At 41.7% G+C, this 19,852-nt stretch overlaps 1 long non-coding RNA gene across 1 annotated transcript; it reads left to right on the top strand.

Moving 5' to 3' along the window:
* Nucleotides 1-2,415: 2,415 nt before the first annotated feature.
* On the top strand, nt 2,416-11,181 carry LOC140588708 (uncharacterized). Its single transcript, XR_011989879.1, has 2 exons — nt 2,416-2,560; nt 11,099-11,181. It is a non-coding gene; the product is annotated as an uncharacterized lncRNA (long non-coding RNA).
* Nucleotides 11,182-19,852: the final 8,671 nt, after the last annotated feature.

Raw genomic sequence — 19,852 nt, 5'->3', positions numbered from 1 at the left:
AACTATTTTGGAAAATATTATTTTTCAATATTTTAAAACTTCATTAATATTTAGGTGGGACCAAATTTTAGTTTAGTTTTAGTACCTGCACCACACTGGTGTCAGACCTGAGGATAAAGGTGACAGAGCTCAGCAGGGAGCGGCATGACATGGGGACACGGCCGACCGCGGTGAAGGCCCCCCTATAGCTGCCCCAGTACAATGGGAAATGGCCCCTGGAACCCTCCCTCATACAGGTCCGGCTGGTGGTGTGGCTCAATCACTGGTACCCCAAGATGGGGGTGGGGGGGGGGGGGCAGAGTGCTAATTACTCCTCCTTAATTGGGGGGTACTGCCTTCATAACACTTCTATGACTATTATGGTCCGATACCATGTCAATATGAGTTGTCGCCACCAGGATCAATGTTAAGAGTGCAAGATGCGCTAGGGGTGTTTAGTAACATGTATGCAACACACGGTCATGGTCTGGACATGCGACAAAATGAGAATCAATACAGAAGATCTCATTATCCTTATCCCTATCCAAAAGAATTTGGTTTTGATAACTCCCAGGAATTATCCTAGAAGAAGTATACTAGTAAAAGTAATAAGTGTGTGGCTAAGTGGGCTAAGCCATGTCCCTGTAATCACAAGTCTCGTGTCACAAGATCTCGCGATATTACAACATCACAAGATTTCTTGTCAAAGTGAAAAGCGGTCTTGCGAAGGTGCTGCAAGTCAGCTGCTGTAAGCATGTCAGCGTCTGATGAAATTACCATAGTAAATACCCCAGACACTTTTAAATCTTTTGGATCTTTAGGAGAGAAGCCTGTCATTTGAGTTTGTGGTGAGATATTTTATGGTGCTAGATATTTGTTCGGTTATTTACTGCACTGTAAAAAAAAATCCATCAAAAAACAGAAAATGTACTGGCAGAAAATTACCAGCACATTTTCCGTTAAGTTAACGGACTCTTCCTTCAAGTCTTAAGAAAAATACTGTAAATTCAGTTTTCCACAGTTTGTTGTTCCAAGGAATATTTCTTAACTAATAGTTTATTTTCATTTTTAATTTTTTATTCTGCCAATGCAGAATTGTTTGTTTAATAAATGGTGTTGTTCATTATTTTTCATGGCTCAAGGGCCCATAAACATGCCGTTACCCAGCTGTGGCTAGATTTGAACCAGCAATCTATGGATTACAAGACCAAATACTTAGGCTACTGAGCCACACACTTAAACTGACTCGCTTAAGTTGTAACTTTTCAAGTGGAATTAATTGCAACATAATTTAGCAGGAACGTTAACTGTTAAATGTGGTAGTAATTTTCTGCCAGTACATTTTTTGTTTTTTGATGGATTTTTTTTTACAGTGTGCATATGATGATGGTTATTATTTAAGTAATATATTTACTGTTTGAAGTTTTCCTTAAAATATTGTTAAAATATCGTCTTGTCTCATTCTCGTGAATCCAAAATTGTGTCTCATTTCGTCTCGTGGGCTGAGTATATCCTTACACCCCTACTACATAGTGAAGTACTGTGACTCTGTTTTAATATGTGTTTAAATGGTGTAAGAGGGAGTGAGAGTTAATCAGCTTGGTAATTTTCATACTTTCCCTGCAGGTGTGTCCACACTGAGCACAGTGACTGTAGAGAGCGGAGGATCTGTCACCATCCCATGTTCCTATCACAACATATATCAACAGCAGGTGAAATACTGGTGCAAAGGGAGTGACTGGAGTTCATGTACTCCTATAGTACGCACTAATCGCCCAAAGATAAATGGTGAAGTGTCAATCAGAGATGATCCTGACCAGCAAGTCTTCACTGTGACCATGAACAATCTGAAAACTGTGGACTCTGATGACTACTGGTGTAGTGTGGAGATCAGCAGAGGTTCAGCTGTGGGAACACGGGTTTCCTTGTCAGTCACTGAGGGTAAGATATCTGTACTGCAGACTGTAGCCAATGAGATGCACAGTATGTAACACGTCATTCAGTCAGAAAGGAAGGACATTAACACAAACACAGAAGAAAATATTTTCAATCTCAATATTTTAAAACTTAATTTACTGTCAGTTACTGATGTTGGATGGCTATAATTTCAAGTGTCTGGATAAATGTACAGGAAGATCAACTTGCATAACAGCATTACCTCTGAGGGAGACATCCCATAATACAGCCTGATGACCTCATTAGATACAGGTTCTGCTCTTTATCAAATACATGAGCGTCTGCTCTGTGTGTTACAAACTGTTGTTTTTTTTTCTTTTCCTTTTTTCAGACATTTGTAGGGATTAATTGCTACTAAAGGTGTACAGGCTGGGTGATTGTCTGCAGGTAGTTTCTAACTGCAGCAAAGGCCAGTGTTACAGTTGCACTCTGTAATAAATGATCCAGTTCTACCATTAATACACTGTGATATATTAATAACATCATTTATCTCACCTGTCCACTATCTCTAGTGGCACCCTGTGAACAGGGTTGTTTATTTTTTATGTAACAGTCCTTTCTCTTGTTTCCACTGCTGTCCATTTTTGGCACATGATGAAGAAGGATGGATTATTGAAAAACAGAGGTAAGCATTCAGCAGCACTTACAGCTGTGTGGTGTCCAGCTATGAGCGTCTATCTGATCACACAGTGATGGGAAACTTCTGTTATTTTTTGGGAACATTGGGCCTCATTCACCAATATTTTCTTAAGAATTCTCTTAAATTTGTTCCTGCGAAATTTGTTGAGAACAACCTACGTTGGATTCATGACGTATTCTTAAGTAGCAGAATTGTTCACACCTTTGTTCTTAAGAATGGTGAATCTCATGCCTTCGTAACTGAAAGCGCGTGCCAGTTTGTCCTAATTAGCATAGGGCAGAGGTCACTAACAGGCGGACCGTGGTCCAGTTCCGGACCCAGAAGCAGTCCCATACGGACCCGAACAGATAGCCAAAACAGAAAGTTGTGATTTAAAACCGGATGGGGCGCTTCTATTTTAACCGGCACAGCTTTAGTAGTCTTTTCGGTAGTGGTTTAGCACTATAACTGCCGTTTCCCTCACCAATGAACGTCAAATGCCTTTGACCGCCAAGCAAGACGTAGTTCGGCGTATGCAGCCCTTTGTTTGCGCTAATGTGCCATTAGTGTTAACAGCAGAAAAGCGAACACTCGCAAACAAAATGCCGTAATATTCCGGACGGAGTGGCTGCTCTGTCCTGAAATCCTACAGCTACACTTTTCAAACACTACAGTATGTATTATATAACATGTTAGATAAATAGACATAGTTTATTGGTGATTTCATGTTTGTTGAAGTTTCCAATTTTTAACAGCCGTTTAAAGAAGTAATGTTATTTGTTATATAAATCAACTCGGGTGAAATAAAAAATGTACGTTTTCAGGGTTGCCAAGTCTCAAGCATCTGGCATGACACTCATGCAGGAAATCTTACAGCAAATCTATATTATTCTATTATAAACCTAAAATTAGCTACGTTAAAAGTGTATTTACACGGTTCAATACAAAAGCAGACTATTTACAAGGTAAGAACTGTTACATATTTGTGCAGACATCTCGAATTGAAATTTTAACTCCAGCCAGCTGGCCGAAGTTGGCAACCCAGCGTTTTATTTGAAATGAAAAGTAAAATGCACTGTTGTTCCCTGAAACAGCTTGTCATTCCGTTTGCGTTGTTACTCCGACAAATATGAGAAAAGGGGGAAATTCAAGCTTTCCTCCCTTTATTATATTTTTCTGAAGTTAAGCACCTTATTTAAACATGCATAATTTTCACATTTTATTTATTTTCTCTTATTTTGAAATGCAGCCCTACTTTTATTTAGTAAATGAGAGAACATTATACATATCGGCAGTCATACATATAAGTTCAATTCGTCAGTTGTCACGTGACAATAAATATTGTCATAAAGTTTTTGAATTGTACTGAATTAATTTGATTTGACAGTTAGGTATTGACTATATGCAATTTTGATACAACTAATAGGCTACTTAATTATATATCACACTAAATATTTAGACATTATGATCTTCTGGACCTTTGCTTCAAGAAATTTTCTCTAACTGGACCTTTTTAAATTTTACTTGAATACCCCTGGCATAGGGAAATACCCTGCAATTTCCCATAAAAGGGCATGAGACTGTAGGGCCGTGTGCAAGGAATGGCGAAGACACGCGCAGGCTGTGAGCCGCTTGGGACTAAAAGAAAAAAAAACTTAAGAAATGCTGAAGTAGAAGTATTAATACAGTAAAATCCCGTTATAGTGGATTCGCTTATAACGGAATACCATCTATAACGGACGAGGTCCGCTGGTCCGGGCCGTGCGCCTTTAACTTTAAGAACATGCAGAAAAAGTATAGGATATAGCGGAGTCGCATTTAACGGAATTTCGCTTATAACGGATAACTAATTTGGTCCCCAGGGCCGCTTTTAGCTGTAGTTTTGTTCGGCTATAACGGACTTGCAGCTCCGCCGACAAGACTGCGGTGCCGGTGATATCCAGCGCAGATACGTAGTCGGGATTATTAACAGTCCCGCATCTGCTCAGGTAAAGTTGGAGTACTATACATGTACAATATAATAATTTATACCACAAGTGTGTCTGCTGGGGTGTGGCATGAGTAAATGGTGTCCTGTAGTTGTGTTCTGGGCAACTCTGGATATAATGGACAGTTTTGCCAGGTCCCTTGAAGTCCGTTATAACTGGATTGTACTGTAGAGGAGGTAAATGCAAATAGACACATGTTATTTAGTAGCGTAATCAGTGGATATAAAGCCCCCAAGAAAGTTGATCCATGGAGAGATATCACCTTCTCTGTGAACGCTGTGTGCCAAATAAATCTAAATGATCTTCAAACATGCGTCCCCTTCTCAGAGCACGACTGTCAAGAAGTAACGGAAATGTCATTTTGATAGCAAGGCCAACGCGCAGAAACAGACCTATTTATAATCCGCATGATTGACATTACTACCATGAAAATAAATTTACACTTTAAATTATTTTTTATATTTTACTTTTATAAATTCAAATACTATCATTTTATCAACTGTAGAATGAACAAAACTGCTATAACCGATTATTTTGAATAAACTATCCTTACTCAGATGTGCGTACGAATGGTCTTGAGTGCGTGTAGATTCTGTTCTTGGCTAAGAACAAATTCGGCTAAGAAAACATTGGTGAATATCAGAATCTTCGTAAACAGGGTTTCCGCGGGTCTTAAAAAAGTCTTAAAAAGTCTTAAATCACTTTTCCGTGAATTAAGGCCTTGAAAAGGTCTTAAATCAGACCAGCAAGTCTTAAATTCATATGATCATGGCATAAATTTTTGTGAGGGATTGTTTCCTCATGTGTTTTGATTTTAAAGAGAAGCGAAAGCGTAATTTCTGTGCTACATGGCTTGGATCGCTCAATATTCATTGAACGGTAGATGGCGTTATGTGCTGCTTCATCTGTCAGTAACCCGAAGAAGAACTTGACAAGCATGCGCAGATGAACCCTTTCTTATAAAGCGCGCTATTTAGACATGTAGTGCGATTGGAAGGCCGAAGAATACGTATATTCTTATGATTCTTATGATTATAATATAATATAATTCTTATGATTATAATATATTCGTATGAATTTCCCTACGATATTTTTTTTTTCCTTAAATTTTCTTTATTTGGTCTTAAAAAGGTCTTAAAAAAGTCTTAAATTTACTCTTAGAAAACCTGCAGAAACCCTGGTAAAAGAGTGCGTACTTGGGGTTTAAGAACAAATTTGTTCGTAAGAACGGTTGGTGAATGAGGCCCACTGTTTTTTATTATTTTCCTTATCTATAATTTCCCTGTGATGGCATCACACCCAGGGTGAAAATGGATGGATGGATAGATGCATGGTTCGAATTATGGTGGGTATTGGGGGGCACTGTACCCCCCCGATCAAGACCCAGACCCCCCCAAAGAGACAAAAATTGCAGTTGGGGGGGGTCTTAACATGTTTCTTTTGTTGTAAAAAAAAAAAAAGATAACCTCACGTTGTAGGAAAAATTTATGTTAAAAGATTTCAGACACCCCTAATGTGGACCGTACCATTTTAACCACCTCGGTGCTAGAAGCAACCAGTCGGTTGCCTCATTCATTCTCATTGTGTTCGTCTGTCATGGTACTGTTTTGTCTTGCCTTGGTAAATGTAAGTAACCAGCAGAAGTCTAGCCTGTTGAAAATGTGTTATTTTACAACCTTCATTTATTTGTTTTTTTCATCTACTAATGAATGCAAGCTGACGTCTTTATAAGTTGAATTACTTACCATTGTCCTTCTGAGGCTGGTGTTCTGTCGAGTTTTTAGAAGCTTCATCTGATAGCCCAGATACTGTCTTAAATATACAGTGGTACCTCGGTTCTTGAATTCACTAGAACTCGAATTTCTTGAAAGTCGAACAAACCAGTTTGACCTAGAACTGGATCTGAATATCAGAAGTCGAACCGTGAATGCTGACCTAATATAAATTGTACGCGCCAGGAAATGAGTCACACTGCACGTCTCTGAGCAGAAACAAAAGGTAACGCTTCAGTGTAAGCCTCGCATTTGCTGTAGTAGCAGCGCTTGTTGGTGATAATGCTATTTTATTGAAAATACTGAATCAGGTAATACAGTAGATTACGCATAGCCTTTTCCTTATAATGGGCGTCAATGGAGGGGAAAACGCTTAACGTAAAATAAAGTCCATATTCCTTGTATTTCGGTTTTGATTTTTTGTCAGGTGAAAGTAATTATGACCAGATGTGTGTGTGCGAAATTTGGTGATTATTGGTCGCTATTTTGGTACATTAAACCACATTAAGCGTTTTCACATTAAGCGTTTTAGAATGTCCCTCTCAAAGGTACTATGAAACACCGGGAAAGTATTAGCTTACCTTATATATATAGTAATTAGAACATTATTTCCGAAATGCGTACTATACATCATGTTTTCAGCACGCAAATTTTTACACAGTATTCACGATTCTCCCAACCTTATCAAGTAGACTCGTGACTCGCCCATGCCGTTAGTTGACCAATCACAGTGTGGCTTGTTCCAAATATGGAAGAAGGGATTCCCCATGCTTTGTACCCGGATGTACTTTTTTAGTATTTCCCCGCCAAGCTAGCACCTGTCAGATGAGTGAATCATGTCGAAACAGCCTGGACTTTTAGCATTCGGGTTCTCTAAGGCTGCAAAAGGTGCTGATAACGGTGCACCTCGCACTGAACGGTCGTGAGTTTAATGATTAATTTATTAAGAAGCGGCGATAGAGTGACTAAAAAAACGGATGCTGAAAAAAAGTGAAGAATTTGATTAGTAGAAGCAAAAATACAAAGAAAAGTGAAGAATTGAAATCAAACTCCAGGGGGAACCCTGAGGATGAGGACAGTGTGCAGGCAGCAGGGAGATGGCAGGATGAGGACAGTGAGCAGGCAGTAGGGAGATGGCAGGATGAGGACAGTGAGCAGGCAGTAGGGAGATGGCAGGATGAGGACAGTGTGCAGGCAGCAGGGAGATGGCAGAATGAGGACAGTGTGCAGGACAGTGTGCAGGCAGCAGGGAGATGGCAGGATGAGGACAGTGTGCAGGACAGTGTGCAGGCAGCAGGGAGATGGCAGGATGAGGACAGTGTGCAGGCAGCAGGGAGATGGCCGGATGAGGACAGTGTGCAGGGAGATGGCAGGATGAGGACAGTGTGCAGGACAGTGTGCAGGCAGCAGGGAGATGGCAGGATGAGGACAGTGTGCAGGACAGTGTGCAGGCAGCAGGGAGATGGCAGGATGAGGACAGTGTGCAGGGAGATGGCAGGATGAGGACAGTGTGCAGGACAGTGTGCAGGCAGCAGGGAGATGGCAGGATGAGGACAGTGTGCAGGCAGCAGGGAGATGGCAGGATGAGGACAGTGAGCAGGCAGCAGGGAGATGGCAGGATGAGGACAGTGTGCAGGCAGCAGGGAGATGGCAGGATGAGGACAGTGTGCAGGACAGTGTGCAGGCAGCAGGGAGATGGCAGGATGAGGACAGTGTGCAGGACAGTGAGCAGGCAGCAGGGAGATGGCAGGATGAGGACAGTGTGCAGGCAGCAGGGAGATGGCAGGATGAGGACAGTGAGCAGGCAGCAGGGAGATGGCAGGATGAGGACAGTGTGCAGGCAGCAGGGAGATGGCAGGATGAGGACAGTGTGCAGGCAGCAGGGAGATGGCAGGATGAGGACAGTGTGCAGGACAGTGAGCAGGCAGCAGGGAGATGGCAGGATGAGGACAGTGTGCAGGCAGCAGGGAGATGGCAGGATGAGGACAGTGTGCAGGCAGCAGGGAGATGGCAGGATGAGGACAGTGTGCAGGCAGCAGGAAGATGGCAGGATGAGGACAGTGTGCAGGCAGCAGGGAGATGGCAGGATGAGGACAGTGTGCAGGCAGCAGGAAGATGGCAGGATGAGGACAGTGTGCAGGCAGCAGGGAGATGGCAGGATGAGGACAGTGTGCAGGCAGCAGGGAGATGGCAGGATGAGGACAGTGTGCAGGACAGTGTGCAGGCAGCAGGGAGATGGCAGGATGAGGACAGTGTGCAGGACAGTGAGCAGGCAGCAGGGAGATGGCAGGATGAGGACAGTGTGCAGGCAGCAGGGAGATGGCAGGATGAGGACAGTGTGCAGGACAGTGTGCAGGCAGCAGGGAGATGGCAGGATGAGGACAGTGTGCAGGACAGTGAGCAGGCAGCAGGGAGATGGCAGGATGAGGACAGTGTGCAGGCAGCAGGGAGATGGCAGGATGAGGACAGTGTGCAGGCAGCAGGGAGATGGCAGGATGAGGACAGTGTGCAGGCAGCAGGGAGATGGCAGGATGAGGACAGTGTGCAGGACAGTGAGCAGGCAGCAGGGAGATGGCAGGATGAGGACAGTGTGCAGGCAGCAGGGAGATGGCAGGATGAGGACAGTGTGCAGGCAGCAGGGAGATGGCAGGATGAGGACAGTGAGCAGGCAGCAGGGAGATGGCAGGATGAGGACAGTGTGCAGGCAGCAGGGAGATGGCAGGATGAGGACAGTGTGCAGGCAGCAGGGAGATGGCAGGATCAGGACAGTGTGCAGGCAGCAGGGAGATGGCAGGATGAGGACAGTGTGCAGGCAGCAGGGAGATGGCAGGATGAGGACAGTGTGCAGGCAGCAGGGAGATGGCAGGATGAGGACAGTGTGCAGGCAGCAGGGAGATGGCAGGATGAGGACAGTGTGCAGGCAGCGGGGAGATGGCAGGATGAGGACAGTGTGCAGGCAGCAGGGAGATGGCAGGATGAGGACAGTGTGCAGGCAGCAGGGAGATGGCAGGATGAGGACAGTGTGCAGGCAGCAGGGAGATGGCAGGATGAGGACAGTGTGCAGGACAGTGTGCAGGCAGCAGGAAGATGGCAGGATGAGGACAGTGTGCAGGGAGATGGCAGGATGAGGACAGTGAGCAGGCAGCAGGGAGATGGCAGGATGAGGACAGTGTGCAGGCAGCAGGGAGATGGCAGGATGAGGACAGTGTGCAGGCAGCAGGGAGATGGCAGGATGAGGACAGTGTGCAGGCAGCAGGGAGATGGCAGGATGAGGACAGTGTGCAGGCAGCAGGGAGATGGCAGGATGAGGACAGTGAGCAGGCAGCAGGGAGATGGCAGGATGAGGACAGTGTGCAGGCAGCGGGGAGATGGCAGGATGAGGACAGTGTGCAGGCAGCGGGGAGATGGCAGGATGAGGACAGTGTGCAGGCAGCAGGGAGATGGCAGGATGAGGACAGTGTGCAGGCAGCAGGGAGATGGCAGGATGAGGACAGTGTGCAGGCAGCAGGGAGATGGCAGGATGAGGACAGTGTGCAGGCAGCAGGGAGATGGCAGGATGAGGACAGTGTGCAGGCAGCAGGGAGATGGCAGGATGAGGACAGTGTGCAGGCAGCAGGGAGATGGCAGGATGAGGACAGTGTGCAGGACAGTGTGCAGGCAGCAGGGAGATGGCAGGATGAGGACAGTGTGCAGGACAGTGTGCAGGCAGCAGGGAGATGGCAGGATGAGGACAGTGTGCAGGCAGCAGGGAGATGGCAGGATGAGGACAGTGTGCAGGACAGTGTGCAGGCAGCAGGGAGATGGCAGGATGAGGACAGTGTGCAGGGAGATGGCAGGATGAGGACAGTGTGCAGGCAGCAGGGAGATGGCAGGATGAGAACAGTGTGCAGGCAGCAGGAAGATGGTAGGATCAGGACAGTGTGCAGGACGAAGAGCTGAGTTACAAATTAGGCTGTACTTTAAGATTTACTGTATCATCAAGACAGATATTAGCCTAATAGGCAAATATTTATTTCTGAAGACTGTTGAAGCTGGGGGACTGAGAGGGCAGGAATAACACCAGGCTGCTGGACCAGACCAGGCTGTTTGTAAATGTATAGACTTATTACTTTTACTAATATACTTCTTCTAGGATAATTCCTGGGAGTTATCAAAACCAAATTCTTTTGGATAGGGATAAGGATAATGAGATTTTCTGTATTGATTCTCATTTTGTCACATGTCCAGACCATAACATGTATGTGTTGCATACATGTTAGTAAACACCCCTAGCGCATCTTGCACTCTTAACATTGATCCTGGTGGCGACTATTCGTATTCACGCAGTAGCGCACCATAATAGTCATAGAAGTGTTATGAAGGCAGTACCCCCCAATTATGGAGGAGTAATTCGCACTCTGGATAGATGGATGGACGATTGGGCTGATAGATGGACGAATTTTACAAAACAATATAACATGCTTAATAACCATAGTAAAAACTGACAGTTAAAATTCTCTAGCTGTTTTTATATTGCGATAATATAAAAAAAAGGGGGGGGGGGGTGAGGTCGGGAGCAGCTCTCTGCGTGGTGCGTCTTTGATGTTTTGTTTCGCAGCTTTTAGCAGTTTGAGGCTTTCTCTGCCCCCCCCCCCCCCCCCCCTTTGGCAGTGGCTGGTCTACACGCCGGTGTGTTCTTCACATGCAGCTTGTGTAACAGTACAGATGTGGCTGTAGTATGTTGCTATAAAGCATGTAAGACTTTACTGTTCAAATCCACCGTCTCATTCACCTCTTTGGTCCAGCTTGTTTCTGTATGTAGGACTGGGCTTATTGGTGCTGCTGTTGATCATCATCATCATCACATGTAAAGTGTGTGACAAACACAGTGAGTATCTGCTGATGCAGACGGTGCATAAGTGACCTGACTGTCTGAGCAGTGATGCATGTCCCTCTGCACTCCTGTAAGCAGCAGCTACAACTTCATGCTTTTATCCTTTTCCAAAGCCGGCTGGACAGAGACACAGACAGCAGCATTCAGACACACAGGTTATACAGTAACATTAAAACACAAAACATGGTCACGGTCCATTTGAGAATGCAGACTAAAAACAAAAAAGCGAGTGATGTGATCAGAATAAATTTTTTTGACTTTATTTCTCATTTCTTTCCTTGTAGAGAGAAAAAGGGCCATGAACCAAAATCCAGGAAGTACAGAATTAACAGTGAGTTCATGTTTAATATGGAGAGAAACTCTGGAAGATTCTATAAGATTTTGTCTTTTATAAAAGACCAAAAACAGAAATCAAACTCTGTTAACAGTCAGTAACTCATTAAGAAGTTTATCTCTGTAAATAAAGCTGATGTGAGGAGTGATTGTTCTGAACGCTGAGTTGTCACTTTTTTCTAGTTGAACCCAGACCATGAATACACCATCATAGACAGAACTGGTATCATCAAGGGAAACCCGGCAAAGCAGGTAAAGCATAGAAATAACATACATATGATGGTATTTATGAGTTTAGCCCCTGTCTCTAAACATGTAATGTTATTAGTGTTTGAAGAGACAGCATTTTATAGTTTATTTCATAAGCCAGCTGTTATATTGTAGTTAAAATCTCTACATGGAAAAAAGAACAAATATTTGACAGTACTTGTAGAAGCACAAATCATTAACTGATACACAAAATTATTACAAAATTCACCAACAATAATATTTGATTGCTGTCGGTTTAAGAATGGACAGGTGGTTCTGTAGAGATACATGGTCATAATGTGTTCCTGTTTGCGGCCTCTGAGACACCACACCACACCACATTATTGACATACCAATAATGTCCTCACTAGGTACATCTACACCTCAGCTGATCTGTCACATCCATGTGTATCAGAATTAGATGTAATGTTCCAAGAAGTACTATGATATCCCTGATATTTCACAGTGATTCGGATGGAAGGTTTGAGAGTTTATGTACCTGTGGTTTCTGTACAACGTGAGTTTGGACAATTTGCTCTAACATGAGGTGTGACAAATTTAGTCTGTGATGCTTGTTTAATAAACGGTGGTGTTCACAAAACTACAAAAGTAATTTGAGAGTATAGTAATTCACTACGTTAATTATTTTTTATGGCTCAAGGGCCCATAAACATACAGTTATCTAGCTGAATTTGAACCAACAACCTGTGGATTACACGACCAAATACTCAGGCTACTGAGCCACACACTTAGGCCCAATCCCAAACTATACCCTCGACACTCCGCCTTCATTTCGAGTCACACTCCCGCCGAGTCACCCTCACAACACGCCCTATACACTTAAACTGAAGGAAATTGTCACAAGAAAGATTTGAGACAGACTTGCCCTCGCAGCGCCTTTTTACAGTCGGGTCATTCTACAGAAACGTCCACTTTTGACATGGCAGGATACCTGAAAATGTATTTCTTTTTCTAGTATTTAAACTTATGCCACATTATTACTTTACTAATTGGCTATAAGAATACACATAAGGTACACCTTAATGATTTTTTTCCTTTTCTGTGCATTTATTTAAAGATTTCATGGACAGTCTATTTGTCACTGGTGTTACCTTCCTTCTTTGGTAATAATAACAACTTTTATGAAAAATGATTTCTCTACTTCTCTTGCACATGTAATCAGAGATACAGTACAACAATGATGAGGCAAATAAACAGGAGATAATTATTTTATTTATTTAAATAACATTTGTTAAAATTGTGTTTGAATGATGTTTCTTCAGTTTCGCAACCATGTATTTGCTGTAAAATTTAAAATATTATCAAAAACATTTATAAACAAGTAATGATGAAATTCTTTCAATGTGAACTCTTGAGTACAGCAAAATAAAATAAATATAAAATCATTATCATGACAGATTTGACATGTTTAATGTAATGTTCCTGAAAACACACATAATAACACCAGTGACATAATGTAACACCAGTGACATCCATAAGACCAAATTTTTGTTTTCGTAACGATTCGGGAATCACAAGCAATGGCCTTCTTGAGAGATGTTTTACACCTATATTTCTTGATCAGCTTTTCTGACAACAACTGTGCCAGGCTTTGTTTAGATTTTGTATTCTTCAAACTCTTTTATTTGCATTTTAGTGCACCTAAAACTGCAAAATGGCATGTCAGGGTCATGTTTACTCGCTGACCATGAAGAATATTTTGTTTTAATTTCTGGGCTGTCCAGTTTTACATTCTGCAGTCGATTGCAACGTTTCTTAATGCTCCTGCTCTGTTCTGTCCAATGCTTCTGTGTCTTTCCCTGCACCTTTGGCGAACCCTCCATGCCTTACATTCAGCTCTCTTGTCCCTCTCAGTTAAATCACTTATTCTCTTCTTCTTTCCTGTTTCAATGTCTTTGGAATAACCATCTTTCCTTTTTTGTAAGTATTCCTGTCTGCGTTGAGGGTCAGCATCCCTACGGTTTCTGTATTGCCTCTGCTTCTCAGCTGCACTCAATTTAGGCATTGCTGTCCAAAGGATTGACAGTGAGAAAGAAATGTTATTATCTTGAAATCTAAATAGTAGTATATGTAAATCAACTCAATAAACAGCTTTGAATGAAGATTATCTATACATGGGCATCACTGGTGTTACTGACCATCACTGGTGTTACCAATAAGGAAGGTAACACCAGTGACGGTAACACCAGTGACAACCGTCATGAAAAATTCATTTTACAAAATGGCTGCCACAAGGGATCAAACCACATGTTGACAATCATGATGTACTCACTAAATTATGTAATTTAATCCATTTTTATTCTTATTTTTAATTATTTCCCAAAGATTAAAGTAGGTCATACCAGTGACTTACACTAAAGCTTCAAAGGAAATCTTAAGATAAATGAGAAAATTACTGAAAAATGAAAAAAGACAATGCACTTACCATGTGCCTATCTTCATTGATCTTCAGAGAGGAAGTAAAAGGGAGTCCTGTGATGTCACCAGTATGGTTTTTATGTAAAAAATAATAGTCTTTTCTTATATGGTAACACCAGTGACGTGACTACAGGGGACGTACACTTTTATCATGTATTTTATAATATTTATTTTACATTTTGTATTTTTAAGTCATGTATATGATATATGTGACAGTTATACATATATTATGGCAGCTTAACTACTAAAAAAAATGTTTTTGATTTCAGAATAGGGCCCTCAGTTTCTCAGAATGACAGTGGGGACGGGCATTTTTGGGGGTACTTGGAAATTTACTAAAATGATTAAAAAGAAATACTGACACATTGATGGTTCAAAAAGGTGTAATTGTTCAAATAACTTATTGTTTTATTTTAAAATATAAATAAATCCCTACAATTAAGTGTTTTTAAAATGCAACCATCCTTTAAAGTCTAGGGACAGAAAAGTGGACGTTTCTGTAGAATGACCCAGTCTTCTTTACTGGAAAGAGGAAATGCATTACGTAGTGATTTGACGAAATGGCTCCATCAAGAAGCTGTATTGTATTTTCTTTAATGACATATCAGTTATTTTAAAAAAGCACAGTTTATCTAATGCGAGAAGACGACGGCTACGTCGTCTTATTGCACTGAGCAATTTTAAGTATGTACATGTGTCATATTGACGATTGTACAATTTCTACCATAGCTAGCTTAGTTTACACGCATAAAACATTACGCATTACTTCTGTACCAAATACCAGATCCAGATATGTAGAGGAAAAAACAGGCAAATATGAAACATAAATTGTTATTGCTGGTGTGATGTTGATCGAGTTTGCGTACGAATGTTTCTTCGCGTGGTTTCTAGTTTGAAAGTACACAAAATCTCTCGTAATCGCATCACGATAAAATCTATCTGTACTGACCAGCTATAAATAACTGCTTTCCTAATTTTTTTTCTGTAGCGATGAATTATAACATGTAACATAGACTTTCTATGTGTATTTCACTGTGCTGTTAGAATCCAATTATTAAATTATCGCGCTGTTCTGTTCCCTGTGCGCTAGGAATTATGGGATATGGAAGTGGTAGTGAAATCGCGCGAGCCACCATTGTTGCCGACTCGCTAAAGGAGGGCATAATCGACCACTCCCCCTTAGCCCTTTCTGCTTTGAGACACACTTCAACATGGCGACGGGTCTCGGGAACACGCAAACGAAGGCGGAGTGGTGAGGCGGAGTGTGTAGGGACCGGTTTGGGATTGGGCCTTACACTGACTCTGTTTAAGTTGTAACTTTTCAAGTGGAATGAATTGCAGCATAATTTAGCAGGACTGAAAGAAGGTGAGAGCTCCCCTAGTGGCTATGGGAGTGTATTTCCATAGAGCAGATATTATGGGTGGCAGCCTCATTGCTTTTAGATCACAAGTTGGGATAGATGAACAAATCAAATCAATTTGCTCATTTAATATTTAATTTTTTTATTAGGCTTGATTTTTTGTAGCCCAAATTCTGAAACCCACCGCAACTGAAAATGGAAGGCCACAGATATTAGTCACTCCCTTTTTGTTAAATATGTTGTAGCCGGGAGCGATAGCTCTTATGCTGAGGATCTGTGTCAGTAATCATAATGTTGTTCATTTAAATCCTGTGAATGCAATGAATGTTTGATCCATGAGCAATTTCTCCATCTTGGATAGAATATCGATCATCATCCAGCTTAGTAAGGAAGTTCAACATACAGAAAAGAATGAGTAACAGCAGCAGGATAAACACTTCAGCCACTAGAAATAAACACACACTCATCCATAGGAAGGAGTATAGTTCTTGTGCCTGGTAGAGAATAGAATTTTTGTATTTTTTTTCTCCTCCATTCATATCCTTCTTTAGAACCCCCAGTCCACAACTGCTCTCCAAAGAACACAGCACCCACAATGTGTTGTCTTTAGGGTATTTATACTGTTGCCCTATTCAACACCATCAGGGTTTAAAGTTTAAACAAAGGCAGTACCCTGTCATGCTATGCAAATATACATCAGCACTATTGGTCTTCAGGATAGTGGACAGGTCCAGGAGCTGCAGAGTGTAACAAACGTTATAATCTGTGTAAATGAGTACTGCCTTGCTTACCTGGAAATTAACTTAAACGTGTATTACATATTACAGGAGAAATACTTAAAAATTAATTAGATTTATTAACTGGCTCCTGAAAGTAGGAACTGTAAATGAACTGACTTTAACGAGTATAATCAGGTTCATTGCAATTCATCTGCATGTTTATGGGCCCTTGAGCCATGAAAAATAATGAATGTAGTGAATTTCTATATTCTCAAATTACTTTTTGTAGTTTTGTGAACAACACCATTTATTAAACAAACAATTCTGCATTGGCAGAATGAAAAATAAAAAATGAAAATAAACTATTAGTTAAGAAATATTCCTTGGAACAACAAACTGTGGAAAACTGAATTTACAGTATTTTCCTTGAGACTTGAAGGAAGAGTCCGTTAACTTAACGGAAAATGTGCTGGTCATTTTCTGCCAGTACATTTTCTGTTTTTTGACGGATGTTTTTTTTAACAGTGTGAACTAACGCATAAAGTAGCCGATGTTCATGCTTATCTGTTCTTTTTCCAGTAGGGGGCAGCAACATGGTGCTCTACATGTGGGGAGTTGCTCTTCAGCATGACAGCTGTGAGGGACACACAGATACTGCAGTGATGGGGAGGGATAATCACCAGAGAGGAGCATCTTACAGTGATGTGACCTGTATTTAAATGGCATGCAGCACTCTCACGTTACAGTGTGACAGTAAGAGTCAGCTGGTGTGAAACACATTCATGGCTGTTGTGCATTTGAACAATGTGCTATTTGCCTCACTTGTACTTTGCTTTGGACAAAATAGAATAAATGTATTTTCTTGGCGTTCTGTGAATTGTTACTTTTCATTCGTACAAATGGAAAAAATATCAATGGCTATCCTTTTTTATTAATATAAAATAAAATATCTGTTACCACAATATTCAGTATTTTGATGAAGTATTTGCCAATGTCTGTTCTCCTCTTGTGTATATACAGCATGTACCAGTGGGGGTTTACTGAGGTCTATGGACTCTGGCTTTAATTTTACTCTCTTCTTACTCACTTCACTGCCCCCTGCTGGAGCAGCTTCACTGTTTCACTGCCTCCCTGCTCTCCTCTGACTGTGGAATTAAAAGCTGCCCTGTTACCATCATATCACATTTCAGGATAAATGCTTTACTTTTATGTTTCCACAGAATGTTAGGCTTTTGTTTATTGATAAATGGAGCATTTAAAATTCAGACCACAGACTGTGTAACTCATCATGCATAACATTAATAATTTCATCAAGCCTGCAGGCTGCAGGGGTCTCTCAGTATGTAACACAGATGATTTTTGTCTTTCAGGTGTTTGGTTTAAAATCGTAGCTCTCAGTCTGTCATTTTGTAGGTTTTCTTCAAGTCCTATGGTTGCCTCCGTCAGTCCTGAAATAAATGTCAGTGTGAATTAGAAACAATAAACTAACATAATATGTAATGAACTGGCATCCCATCCAGAGTGTTCCCTGATTTGTGTCTCGTACTTCCTGGGATGTGCCCCAGGCAGACTGTGACCCCACCCTGGGTAAGAGGATGAAAGATATATGAATGATTTTTAAACATTTAAAACCCATAAAAAGGAGGCAGTGAAGTTACGGGGAATTAGGAAGTGAGTGTCAGTCTCCACAGATCTGAGGTCAGTGAGACACACATAAGGCTCCTCTGATGCTCCTCTTCATTCTCTTCTTCACTGATGGGCCTCCAGGTGAGGATCACGTACTCTGGGACAGGCTCTCACTCTCTCACTCCTCTATGCAGCATATTTAGACAGTAAATTAAACATTTCAATACATTTTGGTTAATATTCTTACTACATGTATATATTTTTATGGATTTGTCACATTTGGAGATCAAGGAAATCGAGAACAGGCATTACAGTGAACTAAAGGGTTCTATCTAAAGCAAAATCGGAGCAGGAAAAATCAAAGCGACCAGGAAGGTATGGGTAGAACAGGAGCACATGCAGGGAACGACGTCAATGACAGGACTGGGGAGCACAGGAGTGGGAAGCTTTGTGTCTCTACCCTGCTTGGCCAGCAGGTGTCACTGGCCATCCAGCCTCTTTACTCTCTGTCTGACCCCTGCGTGTTCCCCTGCTCCTTAGACTGCCGCATGGCTCAGGGGGTTCAGTGCGTGTTAAGTAGCTGCATGTTGTTGCTCTGTTTAGTTTCTAGGTCCGTTCCCTGTGATACCCGGTTCCCAGTCTTTGCTTGTTCCTTAATCGTGTTTAGTTTCTTGTTTTTTTTTTATGTTAATTCCTTATTTTTCCCTGTTTGTTTTCTGACCCCTCATGTGTTTTTAGATATAATAAATAAACCCCTGTTATCTCGTGGATCATCACCCTTTTTTTCCCACTTGCGCCATGCTGCATATTGACAGAAGCACTCCTTTATGGAACTGTCGAGGGAGCAAATGGGAGGCAGCTGGAGTGATCCACACGAGGGCTGAAACGTGAGATGAGACAAATGCACAATAGATTAGACACTGCTAAGCATGCCAAGGCAGCCCTGACATAGGGCTGGGCGATATCATATCGATTTGATATCGCCCAGCCCTATGTTAAAGGTAGCACTGAATGGAGTGGACCTATATTTAACACTGGCACATTTGCTGTGTATCCTGGGATTAAAGCTCCTGTAATTGAATAATTGGGACTTCCATAATACAGTTTGTTGGAGAAACAGACCATTTGAGAATAATAATAAATATTAATTAATTGATCGATGTTTTGATTTATCAATTGTTTGGATGATTGATAGATAATAAAATTATTAATTCTGGGTTGTCTTTTCTATTGCTATTCTCTTTCTAGGCTGTTGCAAAAAGTAAATTTCCCCAGTGTGGGAACAATAAAGTCTAGTCATCTTTTTGCAGTTACAGGACATTGAAAGAATTTGATTTGATAACAGGGATAATCCATCCATCCATTTGCCAAGTTTCCAACTATTTATCCTGGTCAGATGGTGGGCATCAAGGATCCTGTCACATCCTGCTCCTCCAATGCCCACTAGCTTTCAATGAATTTTTTGCTCTTTTAATAAGTGATTTTTCATCTCTCATGTCAGGGCCACCTTTGCATGCTTAGCAGTGTCTAGCCTATTGTGCATTTGTCTCACTCCGAGCTGTCTTGTTGAACAACAACTCTCCACATGTAGAGGCTGTTGCTGCCCCCTACTGGAAAAGAAACAGATAAGCATTAACATCGGCTACTTGATTGGTCAGTTCAGGCTGAGGCAGTAACACCTGAGGCACTATGGTGTGTTAATGTTACTGCTACAGGAACAGAAAATGAACCAGACTGATATATTAATCAACCCTCCTTTTGGTTAATTAAGTCTGTTTAATTCACTTTCATCTAGTTTTTAATTTTAAGCCAAATAAACTGCTTGTATGATTTTGGTATCGTGGCTGTACAGTGTCAAAAGAATCATACAACACGTATAAAGAATCACAGACCATATTTATCACAGTTCATGTTAGAGCAGATTGTCCAAACTCACCT

The sequence above is a fragment of the Paramormyrops kingsleyae genome, chromosome 4 (genome assembly GCF_048594095.1).
Source record: "Paramormyrops kingsleyae isolate MSU_618 chromosome 4, PKINGS_0.4, whole genome shotgun sequence".
Classification (NCBI taxonomy): domain Eukaryota; kingdom Metazoa; phylum Chordata; class Actinopteri; order Osteoglossiformes; family Mormyridae; genus Paramormyrops; species Paramormyrops kingsleyae.
Note: the sequence above shows the minus strand (reverse complement) of the source record. Positions and strands in the feature narration are given on the sequence as shown.